This window comes from Notothenia coriiceps, unplaced genomic scaffold (assembly GCF_000735185.1).
Source record: "Notothenia coriiceps isolate Sejong01 unplaced genomic scaffold, NC01 NC01_scaffold00008046, whole genome shotgun sequence".
Taxonomy (NCBI): Eukaryota; Metazoa; Chordata; class Actinopteri; order Perciformes; family Nototheniidae; genus Notothenia; species Notothenia coriiceps.
Window position 1 is genome coordinate 197,210 of NW_011340747.1, and position 14,504 is coordinate 211,713.

The 14,504-nt window shown below is 41.6% G+C and overlaps 1 protein-coding gene across 1 annotated transcript in view; it reads left to right on the forward strand.

Moving 5' to 3' along the window:
• The first annotated feature begins 395 nt into the window (after positions 1-395).
• LOC104944396 (E3 ubiquitin-protein ligase Midline-1) overlaps positions 396-14,504 on the forward strand; it is a 37,023-nt gene continuing 22,914 nt past the window's right edge. The window contains exon 1 of the mRNA XM_010769922.1: positions 396-893. The gene's annotated coding sequence lies outside the window, so the exon portion shown is untranslated. The remainder of the gene's footprint in view (positions 894-14,504) is intronic.

A 14,504-nucleotide genomic window follows, 5' to 3' on the forward strand; every position in this document is an offset into this window, starting at 1 on the left:
ATAAACCATGATTTGGACATACATTTTGAGCACTTATAAACACAAGCTCTTGGTAAGTCAAATATGAAAACATCTGCTGACCCCAATGCTTCTTTTCCCTTTGGTGACGACTACAAATTAAAAGCAACTCAAAGCAGGGGGAAATGCAAACATTACACAACATGGAAACAGCTCGCATCATCACTTTAGTGAGAGAGAACATATAAGTAAGGACTGTAATTGTTGGTGTATTCAGCAAATGGTTGCACAGCAAGAGCTATTTATTTAATTGAATTGCAGCTACGCATCTGCAGTTTGGGAAAATGCCTGTGAAAGAGATTTAAAAACATTTTCCACAGGAGATGATTTTATTTTTATTTTCAAGGATGACATCCCAGGAAGCTGAGATAGAAAAAGCCAACATTCTGGATATCATCTCCTGCCTGTCCGTCCATCTGCTCTGGATCAAACTCACGGAAAGGTCCAACAAAAGCTCAATGTTCCACGTATTGTAAGCATGATAAGTTTCCCAACCGCTGGACAAAGCACTTGCAGCGCTGGTTTCCCTCTGCCCGCTTCACGCTTGCCTGAGCCTGAACACACGACAAGCCAAACCCGAAGGCACGGGTTGGGGGGGCGGAGGGTGGAGGGGGCTGGCGAGGCTGCACACGAGGAGGAGGGGAGATGTAAGAAAAGATCCAAAGTGTTTTGATTTGCGAGCACGCGGGGTGTGTGGATGCATGCCTCTGCGCGTTCACTCTCACCTTGGGTTTCCATCCCTCCCTCTCTGCTCCTCTCACTTTCTCCAGCACTCTCTGCCTCTTTTCAAAGTTACTCACTGTTGTTTCTCTCCGACTGGAATCTTTGCACGCTTCTCTTCCTTTCTGTCGGAGGACCATGTGAGGCTCTTCAATGTAAGTGCCTCCTTTGTTGCTTAATTCACTTTCATTGGGACCATTCCTTTAGAGGCAATGGGTTTAGGGTCTGTTCTCTTTTTCTTCCTCGCAGCACATGCACAATGGGATGTTATCCATCGGAGGGGCGGAGTGGGTTGGGATGGGAGGGGTGGGGGTGTTTCGGGGGCTTGATTGCTCCATGTGGTCCAAGCGTGGGAGTTGCTGTCATTGTCTCAGCGCAGCTTCTGCACAGATTGTCTTCAGTTTGAAACCGGGTTTTTCTGCATGTGTTGCTCATTGACTCTTGGTTGGCTTTGTATATGATAGTAAGGACATCAACATTCGTCATTAAAAGTATGCAAGAGTTTGATTTAACTGTAAGTGGAGACAAACAACCATTGTTCAAATGGAAACAATGAAATGCAAAGTTTGTTATATCAGTATACACAAAATAACTTCAAACTAGGGATGTTATGCCTTGATACTTCAGAGGTTTTCCACACTTTTAATGTGCTTAAATGTGATTCGTCCACAGCTTTCACTTAAACTAAACAATTTGATTGCAATGAATTTGTACCTGTGAATAATTCATTGGGTCAAATATTTACATGGTGAAGTGTGTTTGAGTATTTTGTTTGAAACACAGTTCAACTAAATGACATTTCTTTCTATCCTGCATGCCAGGTTGTTTTTCCCACTAGCTTTTAGCTGTATCCTGCAAGTACACAGAAGCCCTTTGTTTATGTATGCCAACGTATTACCCAAGTTATTCTGTGTTCTTTGTGTACATGAGCCAATGGCAAATTGCTTGTTTGGACTTCTGTGCATATCATGGAAGCCAATGTTCCACATTTGAACTAAATAAATCATAAAGCTAAATCTTCAGTTTGTCAGTATAATAGGCCTCGTTTGTATACCTTGTTAGTCTCTGTGGTGACCTCGGAGTAAACAAACATAAGATACTCAATACTAAGAGATACAGACTCTTTAGGATTTTTCTAAGAGCTGTATAAAGTTTATAACGCTAAATAATATAAGCAATGTTTTGAATGCACAAACACACTCACATCTTCTCATTCAAAGCAATAACTTTGATTGACAATACGGGACGCTTCTCATTATATTTCACTGTGTTTTGTGGAATTATTCAGTTTTGATTGCATTATTTTTCATTAAATTCCTTCCCTGCTTAGAGCTGCTGGGTTTTAATGCAAATATGTACCCACTCTCTGCAAAGATTTAAAAAAGTACAGTTCACATTAAATTCCCTCAGGTCTGCATGCATTTCTGAGAGGTTCCAACATTTAACATCCTCCCACTGCAATGCAATGTGTCTGAAGTGAATTGCAACTGACATGGTCAATGAATAATACAGAAGTGTATACACTCTGTTATCAATTATAGACCACTTAACCAGGCTGCATGCTGAACACAGAGGTTTATAGTGAACATGTGTGTTTATCTGCATTCCTCTTTAGCATGTTCTTTTTGTAAATGCTTGCTCTGTATTTTTAGACTGTTGCAATGGTCTCTGCAAAGTGTTTGGTTCATGAAAGTCGCCACACAAACACACACAGCTCTGAATATTGAAAAATGATGTCAAATGGATTGAGCTGTTGGTGCAATCAACGGGATGTCTATTTGGCCGATTGAGCCGCGGTAATCTACAACTTACTTAAATGCACGCTATATCTCGGCGCTGGACTGAAACCTATGAATCATCGAAACGTATTTTCCCCTCCAGAAACTCTGAAAAACAACCCTGTCGTATAGACAAATGGCAATTCCTGTTTCATGCATTTTAGTGATGGTTTTGCAAGCCAAAGAGAGTGAGGAAGTGTTTTAAGAATCACACACTGATGATGATTTACTTATGAGGTTTTAACATGAAGTGTTTTGAGGAATTGTTTTACTTTATTCATAAGGCCCGGGCCACATTATGCTTATCTTTTGTAGATTAGATTTCCAGTAGTCGTGGCAGCGCATTGACCTTTTCCTTGAAGACGGATGAAATGTTTCATTATTCACTTCTAGGCGAGCCAACATAAACCGTTTTTGAGGTAGCCATTACTGCTGCGGTCATGGACGTAATCACACTTCATAACATCCTCAGTCCCTCCTTTTCGTATTATGGATTCTACACACTCCATCCTCTATCCGTCCTGAGACGTGGAGCGGATGGTGCTCCTGAATGCAGCAGGATGTGACAGTTGGGTACCTGGAGCTACTGGCGCTGAGCTAAGATGAAGTGAAACGGTGTGAGGATGACATACAGGTAAAGTAAAGGTGTTGGGAGAGGACATGTTGTTTTTAAGACTCTGTGCCCAGTGCCATTTATCTGAGTTGTATGAGTAGTTGAAGGTAACACTCTCCTTTGGTTGCTAGCTGCTGTTGCTAGAAGCACAGTTCTTCGACTGTCTATTCCTCGCTGTTGTTGTTTTTTCCAGGAAAATGTCTATAAATTCCATTATATTTTGGTTAGTAATATGAAAAACTGCTTTGATTTTTTAAATATTACATTGCACATTAAAAAAAGTCCCTTTGCAGTCCTGACTGTCTGCAGTATGCTCAAATTATTCCCAGTTTTAATACCCTGTTTGCCATATTTGGAGCCCAGCAGGGTATCGAGCTAGGAGGCCATGGCATCAGCGACTGCCAATGAGTCCAATCTTTTTCATGCCGAGCCAAACCCCCCACATTCCAACTCTAAAATCCCATCTCTCTGCTGAGGACTTTGAGAGCTTGGCATTCACGTTTCAGCTCCCCAGCAGCCAAACTATGGCTCCTTGCAACCTCCTTGTCTGACACGAAAGCTCAAGAAAATGAATAGAAAGAAAAGACAGGGGGGGAGATCTTGGAGAAAAGTAGGGGGAGTTTTAAAAGGCATTTTATTTGCAGTGAAGCCTTTAATCTACCCTCGGGTGATTGGGCTTAATGAAAGGGCTGGTTTGTTCTCCGGGTGACCAAACATGGCACTTGAATGTTTGTCTGCACAATGACAAAGCTCGAGAGAGCCAAAGACACTTGGCGATGAGATGGACCGTGAACTAGTCAAGTGCCCGGTTCGCTTCTGTCTGTGCTCAAACACAAAGCTACGTGTAGGCGATCCAACTTCTCTCAATGCATTGTGTCCTTGTGCCAGCCACTTCAGGACAATAGTGGATTCTTACTATTGTTTAATGTGCTGGGAAACTTGTGAAGAGAGCACTACTGCTAAAAACACTCCCGTCAGAATGACAATAATCTGTAATACATAATCATAATATTTCAGGAGTTGCTATCCAGATCAGCCTTTGCTTGACAAACTTATCTTCAATACAGTTCATGCAAAAGCCAATCAAAAGTGATGCAGTTTGTGCGACAGCCAATTGCAATGTCAATCAACAACACTTTGATTTGGGTAACACCAACAGAGAAAAGCGAGTTCATTTTTGAATAAAAAGTTACATTTGTGTATTGTAGCTGGTGTTAACTAAATGACATGATAGCAAATTAGGGCTGGTTGCTCAAAATCAGTTTCATCTCATAAGGATACAATGCCAGATTATATTTTACCATAGAAACCAGACGTATATTGAAGCAATGCAAGAGCAGTGTTCATGTTGGTATACAGTTTCTGGTACCGGTCAGACATTAAATATAATCCAAGCAGTCAAAGTTAACTTTTAGGTCATAACTTTAAATTAGGCGTCGAAGCGATACACAACCAATATAAAACTCTAAAAATAAAAGAGTGGAAATACTGTGTTCATGTTACAAAGTAATCCACCGGGAATGTGCACTTATTGCCGAAATGTGTTTGCCAAGTCAAACACTTTCGCATTTCTTTGTAGGCGCCATCTGCATTGGCACCCCCGCTGAGCCAAGTCAGCCGTCCCAGTAAAATGATTTAGTGCGTTTTTTGTTCACGCGGTGCTGTTGTCTTTATGAACATGGCTTAACAAAGAATTTGCAACAGACTCAAGACTTCAGCGCCACAAAATTGCTACTTGAAGAGTCCATCTGTTCAATCTGCCCCGCTCACTGACCTCCTCACAGTGTCGCTGTCCTAAAACCAACCGTCATTGGCCAGACAAACTGTCTATACTTGGCGGTAATTCACTGACAATATTTTGGAGGCAAATAACGGAAATATACTGGACAAGAAGAGTTCTCCAAATGTCTCCACGACGAGTGTTATTGATGTACACCAGAGAGCTCACGGTTGAACTGGGGCAATAACACATGTGACCCTGAATGACTTGAACGACTCAATGAATGATCAGCGATGGAGTATTATAATTGCAGAGAAGACATTGATTATCTGATTATTATTATTTGAGGCAACATAACCCTGATCTTAGTTTGTCAAAAAGAAAACAACAAACCAACTCCTTAAAACCAACAGTATATCATTTGAAGATTATTCTCAGACATAACATATGGACGCTATTTGTCTCATGTAGTTCACAAAGTGGGTGCATGTGCAGCTTAGTAATGCATTGATTAAAGCTGAAGCATTGTGTGCATACCGCTGCCTGCGTTAATCAGCTCTTTGATTAGCTGAAGCTCAGAGTCGATATCGGGCCGACAAGCAGAAGCGCATCGATGTTTCAGGTGCAGCGTTGCGGTTTATAACCAAAACCTCAACTTCCACAAAAATGAAGTCAAGCTTGCAAAAGAATGGACACAGACATATTTTTGGCCGGCAGCACTGCCACCAATGAATCCGAACATTATGGCACCCAGGGCCAACACAATATTTCGCATATGCCAAGACAACCGGGATTTTAACAACAGTAAGATAAACTAAAAACTAAACTGAAATAAGTCTTTGTCTCTATGTATGTCTCTGTCCTTTGAGCATCTTGGCATCTGATCAACGTTGCAATTGGCGAGTTTATTGCTAAACAAGGAAATCTAGTGTTGAGTTGTTTGGATGAACATTTGTCGAGAAATCTGCAAAAACAGAGCAAGCAATTTGATCACTTTTGGTCTTGAGGGAAAACCACAGAAGGAATGTGTCCAGTCAACAGTATCACAGTCACTGAGAAACCACAGTGTTTGGGAAAATTGTACCCAAATGTAGTGATAAAAGTTACATCTGAACTTTAAAAGCAAGAAAAGGGTACAACCTGATGCATCCAATAAGAATGTATTTCCTTTATGATAAGGTCAAATAGTCTTAGTTACTGAGCAATTTTCCATCACCTTATATGACAGTGTTATTTTGGACTTCTGTGCATCTACACAATATATATTGATTTGCATAAATAACATATTTAGCAAGTTTCTCTACGCACCTTCAATGTTTATTGCGTACATCTTATAAACTTGCTAAATATGTTATTTATGCAAATCAATATATATTGTGTAGATGCACAGAAGTCCANTATATATATAATAATAATTATAACAAAGAGATGCAAAAAAACAATTCTAAGAAATAGTTTCTCAAATAGTCTCTATCATGTTCAACAGGGGCAAGAAGAAGCTTAAAAAACTTTCATTAATGATTTGGTTTCTAAATAATAGTTTTAATTTAGATAGACTTGTGCAATGAGTTTAACGGGGAAAGAGAGGGGATGACTGCGACCCAGTACAGAAAGAATTAAAGAGGCCCTATTATGCTTTTTAGGGGTTTCCCTTACCTGTAGTGTGTTATATAGGTTTGTGTGCATGTAAATGGTCTGCAAAGGATACAATGGCTTTGTTTACTTCTAGACACATCTAAGCGGTTGACCAATCACAACAAAGCAGCCAGCTAACCAATCAGAGCAGACAGAGGGGGTGTCACAGTAGAGACACTACATACAGATATGAACCTGGAAAAGCAGAATAGGGCCCCTTTAAACTCTTTCAAGCTGTTTGTATTTGGCTAGAATTCCCCATTACTCTTCTACTAAATATTTGATTGACTTTGGTTCAAGGGAGGTTGTGGCTCTCCCTTCCTCTCGCAGTTTAAGCTGTTCAAATTTTCATAGGAGCTCTTTCTATCCATCTTCTAAAAACGGATTCTACATGAGCACAATGCGGGCAAAAAACAGGGGCTGTGTTTCTGAAATGGGAAAATGATGTGAGTGGTTTCTGTGGTTCTCCATAATATATGGTGCAGATCAAAATGCTAATGTACTCCTAATGATTGTAGGACTCTTTATTCGTCTGACTTTATGATATTTTGTCCTCTTTAAACTCTGCTTCAGGGGGGTTATATTTTACTTTTAGCGTTTCGGTTTGATTCATATTTTAACTAGACCGTCTTTTGCCAAATTGAGCTGAAGAGGTTATTCCGCAATGGCAGAGGGGAGTGATTCAATTTCCAATATCACTCACAAAGATACAGCGAGGAGCCAAAAGCTATTTAACACTCCTCAACAAAACACATTTTGGTGGGTGGAGGGGGCATTTGGTGGGTTGATGTGAGCGGCTGTGGCAGTCCATGCAGCAGAAACTAGAAGTAGGTCATCACAATTGACCTGACTCACACAATCATCATACACTGCGTGTGTGTCGCTGTGTGATTATGCCGTGCCAATTCTCTCCTAAATTACAGGAGGCAGAAAATAGCACAGTGAGATGTTGGTATCAAGCGAAAGAGGGCAAACCATCCGCAGCTGAGCGCAAACATTATCAAATCTGCCTCTCGTAACAAAAATCCACATTTGGACACAATTTCTCTGAAATATTTTCACATGGAATTAAACTGAAGGTGGCAAGACTTTAAAGAAACAATTCGGACATTTAATACATTTACAGCTTATTGCAAAGGTGTTCCAAATGTGTGGCACAAACATCTCTTACTTTCACAGTAGAGACTCACCAGTGCTCCATTATTCAAGTATTTTGTTTTTTTAAAAACGTCCCCCCTCTTCATATTTTACAACATCTAAACATTTCCACACCTTGTTTACCTCTCGTTCTGTCGAAGAATTTTAAAGAACCCTCAACCGCTTATGGGATTTGATATTCATAATCTGCTTTCATAGCAGCAGCGGATAGCCCGCATGGAGAGATTAACCTCGACCTCACGGAGTCGTGGAGAACACGTTGTCTTTTCAGGGTCACGCTCTCCGGGCCAAGGTCAAAGCAATGTTCCTTGCAGATTCATATTTTGCTCGGAAACAAGAATGTCATCATTCAGCACACAGTGTTCGGATGCAGCCAAGCAGAAAGTGCTCCCTGGCATGTGGAGCTAAATATTATTCTGAAGCATTTCCTCGCTAAATGTTTGTCTTTGGCACTGCTTGTAGGAAGTAAATTGTGCCGCCCAAGTGCTGGAAGAAATTAATTAAATGTCGTCTACACTGCATATCGGAGCGCAATGAAAAAGTTAGTTAAAAACTTAAAAAACTACACTTTTAGGTAATGTTTGAAGTCAAAATCAAAGGAGAATTAGATTTGAAAATCTCCCTCATCTCCTCACATCTCAACTCCCTCTCCTCTGCCCTGTACAGTTAACTAGACACACACACAAACACATTATGTCTTTGTCTGATTCCAGACACCCCGCCATGTTGACCGCTAATCCGCTTCCTCCCACACTAGCCGTGACCAATGGTGGCCTTTCATGTTGCGAAGCGGTCAGTCACACCTAACAGGATTGGCTGCTCGTAGCCAGGGATGCCGAGGCTATTAGTGATTATGATAAAGGGTGACATTTTTGATTTTCTGTGTGTGTTTGTGTGTGTGTGGCAGGGTCTGTCTGGACTCTTACTTGTGTGACCCAGATTGTGTGTGTAGAGCTGCATGTGGAATGAGATGTAACGTTTGGGGACAAGAGATTATACAGAAGGGGACAAAAACAAGGCTGGTGATGTCAAGGACGTATTGAATCAGGGTCAATAATCTACACACACACACACACACACACACACACACACACACACACACACACACACACACACACACACACACACACACACACACACACACACACACACACACAGGGAGGAGAGTGTGAGATGGAAATGAAAGTGGGGGTGGGTGTTAGATAAAGTGCTGCCTTGGATGATGGAGTAGTAACCGATGAGCATACTTGTTCTATATATTTTTTTTCAGACACATTTAGTTAACGCCTCCCTCTGTGATCACAATTATTCTATAATGTTGCCTCAAAATATGTGCTTAGGATCCCCTGGTGGAGATGAAAGTGATTAAACAGCAGTAATTCCCCAAAGTGCTAAATTATCATCGCGACTCTGATTGGATAATGAAATGTTTTCAGCATTAAAGCGGCCCCAGAGAGCTGGCAGACGAGGTGAGCTACTTAATGCACATACACACATCAGTAGTGGGATGAATATAAATATATATGCTGCAAAGAGAGTCATGTAACAAGTTAACTTCAAAGTAGACACCGCCAAAGTATCCGTCTAATCAGGTTATGCTTGTGCCGTATTTGAATCATTTGCAATCCAATTGTTCCAAGTGCAGAATATTTTTTTTAAATGTTATTATTGACACCTGTTTTTGTATCTCTTTCTGTTTCTTTAATTTGTTTATTTATATTATGTGTGCATATTATTATTATTTTTTTATCATTCTTAACAATATTGTTGTGCATTTCATAATTTTAAAATGTTTCTTTAGATTTTTTGAATGTAATTTTCAATGTATGTATTATTCTTTGCATTATGTAGATGTTGTTGTTTTCCTGATTCAGTATTCTCTGCATTTAAAAAAAAGTAACTTGTTGAAATACTTAATATAAAGTGTTCAAATCCCCACTTACTCAGTCAAAATGTAATTGCTCTTTGGAAGAGGGTTTTCATGGAGCTAAGAATAAGAAAATAAGGTCTCAGTTATGGAGAGACACATCTTGATGATATAGGAACTTTCTTAAGAGTTGCTGTTGAGTGGAATTTCCTTTAAAAGCTGCTTCTCTGCACATGTGACCTCAGTTTAACCTGAGCATGTCTACAATGACCCTGCTTCATAGAGCACCTTCATACCAAAACACCCACCATATGGACGGCTTTGGAATATGCTTACAATTACACAGGCTTTTGAAGCGTGCATTTTTGGAGTATGACTTTTCAGAGTGAAGTGAGACTCGACATGATCTGTGTTTACATTAAATCTGAAGGGAAGGAATGTCAAAAAACACACATACGATGATTTCGAGTTTGAGAGGCCCCTCGAGTGGCAGGTCTTCCAAAAGGATGTGACCTGACTTTTTGAACATCTGCCGGTCTGCAGCAGATTACCCAAAAAGCCTTGATGCATATCAAATGGCTGCGACATATCTTCAAACTCACAATCTGGTGAGGGAAATGACTAACGCCGAGCTACGTGTGGCACCTGTGAAGGTTGTTTGTCAGGCAGAGCTGTTGGTTCCAAAGGAAAAGCTGTAAAAGGTCATGTTTTTATCAAATAATTCAAAGGATGTGAGCTTTGTTTGGCAAGTTGGAGGACAGTCTTATATGCAGAGTGGTGAGTTTTGTGAGGAAGTTATATGAGTTAAGGGTTACACTTTGTAACATGACACAAAAGGCAACTTTTTAGCACAAAAAAAGCAAACAAATGTAGATATATACGACAAATGGTACCAGAAACAATCCTACTACAGCACACTGTTGGAAAAAAAAGTTTGAGGAATCACTTATCCTCACCACACGCTGCACACGCTGCCAAGTCCCACAAAACCGATTTTTACTCATTGTCACAAGTTTCCATGGCAACATTGCACTCTCATCTTATGCGGTTGGTGATTAAAGAACGCACTGGGGTGAATAAAATGAACTGAACTGGAATGGAAGTAAGGGGGGGGGAAGAGAGGGGAAAAGTATTCCAGTCTGTCTTTGTCCTTTTCTTTTTTTGAAGGATGTTTAGATAGCAATTAGCAGTTAGCCCCTCAAGCGTCTGAGGTTGGAGACTGATGACACTTTGAAGATCAAATTAACCAATTAGGGGGAGATAAGAGTCTGAGTTACACCTCCCCATTTTAACATGTAGTGAGATAGCAGGATATTTAGAGGGCAACATGGGGGCTAATGCTATCAGCAACCAACAACAAGGTTTTTTTTCCTCTTCTCGTGATTACGGCAACAACACCCAAGAGGGCACCTTTCCCCCTACCAAGCCTAAACAAAGTGACAGATGTGCCCCACTCAGGAAGAGACATGACGATACAGCCAGGGCTATATTTGTCTACGTGGTTCCCACAGTCAATCTTCAGGTTTAAAAACAGAAGGATCCGAGAGCTGAGATGATTGCACGCCCAGGCTGACAATGCCACTAAAAAGTGTCGGGGGGAAACAGGAAAAGAAACAGCAAACAATACTATTGTTGCTATATCGGTCGGTGTAGTGACAACTACCAACAAAACATCAGACAAAGCCTTCCTTGTCTCTGTTTGTCAAAGCAAATGTGGGATGCATGTGGCAACCTGCGAGCTTTTTTTTATTTAAAAAACTTTGTTTAAGACCCATATGTGATCTAAACACTCAGATTTGAGACTTTTCATGTACTTTTTGAACAGAATGTTAAATTATTTCAGACTAAAATCTTAAGAAGTTGCCACGAAAGTTGCACAAGTTTATTTTAATTGCATCCTCCCTTAAACTAGTCCCTTAAACCACAGTCCCAGTACAGTGGCCTCCCTTCCTTCAGTTTCTCATTGTCCGACAGATCGAACACTGAACCTGGATTTCCTTGATCCGTGTGACCCGGAGCAGGTGAACAGGGATCAGTAGTAGTAGCACTGAGCCTGTGGCAGCCAGCTGTCTCACACACACACACGCTTCAGCGCCCACAAGACGCATGCACACACACTTGCATAGTTACTGTACACTCCCAAACACGCCTCAGCACACAGGAGAGACTCTGCAACTGAATAATCTGACATCTGGGTGGTTCATGTAAACTGACGGAGTGAAGAATGACATGCAGAGTGTAGAGCATGTGGATGTATGAGCATAACGCTGTGTTACATACATTGAAAACATGTGAAACAACTTTCCCCTTTAACTGTTAAATAACACTGTCAGACATGCTGCCTCTTAAGTGCATAAAAGACTATTCAGGACCTTTTAAAGTCACGCACACACACACACAGCACTCTGAAGTACACACACATTAAGCATCCCTCAAGGCGCTGTCTTCCATCTTTATGTATCTTGGGCTTTAAGCAAGCACCAAAACACAGTGGCTCCTTGAAATTAGGTCACGCAAAACAGACTCTCATATACAACCTAGACCCCAACCCCCACCCCGCCACCATCACACACATAATTGGATGTGTGTGTTGGGTCAATATCTGAAAGTGTCACAGTCCATACCAGTGAATATTCCATTTTCAATTTTCACCCAAAAATCCAAACAATTCAGCATCAAGCTAAGTTATTACACTTTTCATGGAATAAACATGGACGATAAAACTGAAAGTGAAAGTTCGTTAAATAACTAAACTTGCTCTGAGCTCCAGGACTCATTCATAACTCAGTTAAAAATCTACATTTGGCTACTACAGAAGTTTCTCCCTGACCATGATACAGATGGCTCCACAGCTTTCATTGGCTACGTCCCGAAGCCACTGCTCTATCATTATCATTCCTGTATTGCTGGAACTCAAAGGTCCCATTCCTCATTCCCACTGAGAATAAAACCTGAGACGGAGGGAATCCCCCAGGGACACACACACTTAAGTAAACTAAAAAAGCACACAAACTCCCCCAGAGACAGGCCCTGTGTACAGTCTGCGAAAGCACACAAAAACAAGCTCCCTCCTCTTACCTTCCACATGATTAAAATCCTCCACGAACAAAGTGAAAAAAGAGAGGAAGAGAGAGAGATGTGGGGAGAGAGGAGGCTATCTTTGGCTCTCTCTCTCTGCTCTGTGGGACGCAGCAGACGCAGCGGCGAGCGGAGAACCTGGGAGTCAGCGAGGATGTGGATCTGTCTCCGTGGCTGTGTCATCACCTCTCATGACATGTTTCCTCCCCTGCCTGTGTAAGCCTTTCCATCCTGACCCGGCAGGGAGAGAGAAAGAGAGAGGAAGAGAGCAAACCACCCCCATCTCTATCTCCCCTCCTCCTCCTCCTCCTCCTCCTCCTCCTCCTCATGTCCATCCCTCCCTCTCTGTGTCCCTGTATTCAAATCTGCCAGTAGGCTGCCCTGCCTTTAAGTAGGCCAATCACTGAGCCACCGGGGGGCGGAGTCTGGCCCGGCTGTGTGCAAGTGTGTGAGTTTGCAGCCATACGTGAGTAAGTGTGTGTGCATGTCCTTGCTTAAACACTGGCTTGCATGCAAACTCATATGTGGACACGTGTGTGTACACATCCAAAGCCAGGTTACATCATGCCTCGATTAGAAGGACCTCACCGTGATCTGAACGCCTTGTACCGCTGTGTCTCAAATCTGTTTTATGCCCAGCAGGAACAAATAAAGCACAGCCCCTCCCCAAGTCCTCCCCTCCCATTCAGTTCAGTGAAATTCAAGCATGTCTTTCCTGTTTTGGTGCAATCTCATCTAGTTGAACTTTTCCAGCAGTTGTAGAGATACTCGTGCACGCTGTTCGCAATTTGAAATGGCTCTGCTCTGTATGCATTACCCACATTGGAGCCATGACATCCATTTTCCGTGTAGAGGGTGGGACAATTCCGTTGAAACAGAAGGCTCGTGTCACATCTTTAAAAAGGCTGGGTTGAAAAACACTACTGGGGTGGAAATGACTATAAGGGTGGATTTACAATAATTCTCGCCCTTGATAAATACAACAAGAGAATCATCAAAGACATAATAACAATTTTCCGACTCGTCAAAAGTGTTCACAGACGTGAAACATACATTTTTATAAAAGCTCAAGCCGAAGTTGGATTTGTATCACCACAAAAACCAATGACAGCAACTCCCAACCGTCTATATAATAAGCCTCTTTCAAGTGGATGGATCTCTGCAGTTGAAGGTATTAAAAAGCCACTGTTTGAGATGTTACTGTATCCTTCATCTGCCTCCACTTTTGCATCCGTGACACGTCCCCAGCATCAATTCAGTCTCTGTAATTTGGAATGTCCCTCCCCTGTCTCCCCTTCTACCTTGAAACCTCAGCTGTATTGGCCGCTTCTCGTTAAAAAAAACAACCCCCTTTCTTTATGCGGCCCACAAGGAAAGCAGCTTAAATTAATCTCTAGTCAGTCATTCAGCCTCCCACACAAAGCACTCTGCCCTGCCAAACTGAGTGCAAAGTCTGATCAGCAGTCCTCAGCTCTCTCGCTCCAAACTATACCTCACGGTCATGTCTGATTCACGGAGGATGCTGCTCTTAGTCCTGCCAATTGTGCATAACAGAAACAAGCGTGAAGCTAAAAAAAGAATTGTCAAAGCTAACCATTATTTAGGACTTTATAGAGTGTGTGTGACGGGTTGGAAATGGGACTTGAAGCTTTGAAATCTGTTCGCCGGTCGCTAGATCCCAAATAATCCCCAACATTTAGCCGTTGGGAAGTGAGTCATGTAGTTGGACGTTCAGAACATTGCAGAGGACTATGGATTAACCATCCTGTGTCCTAGAATGCAGGATCCTGTAGAGGTTTTTGGAAAACAAAGACGTTTTATGCATTACATTTAAAAGGTTTGTTTAGGTTTGATTCGTTTTAGAAAGTGTTTCCAAACTTGAATGCACCTTTAATAGATATAGACAAAGTGTTTTAG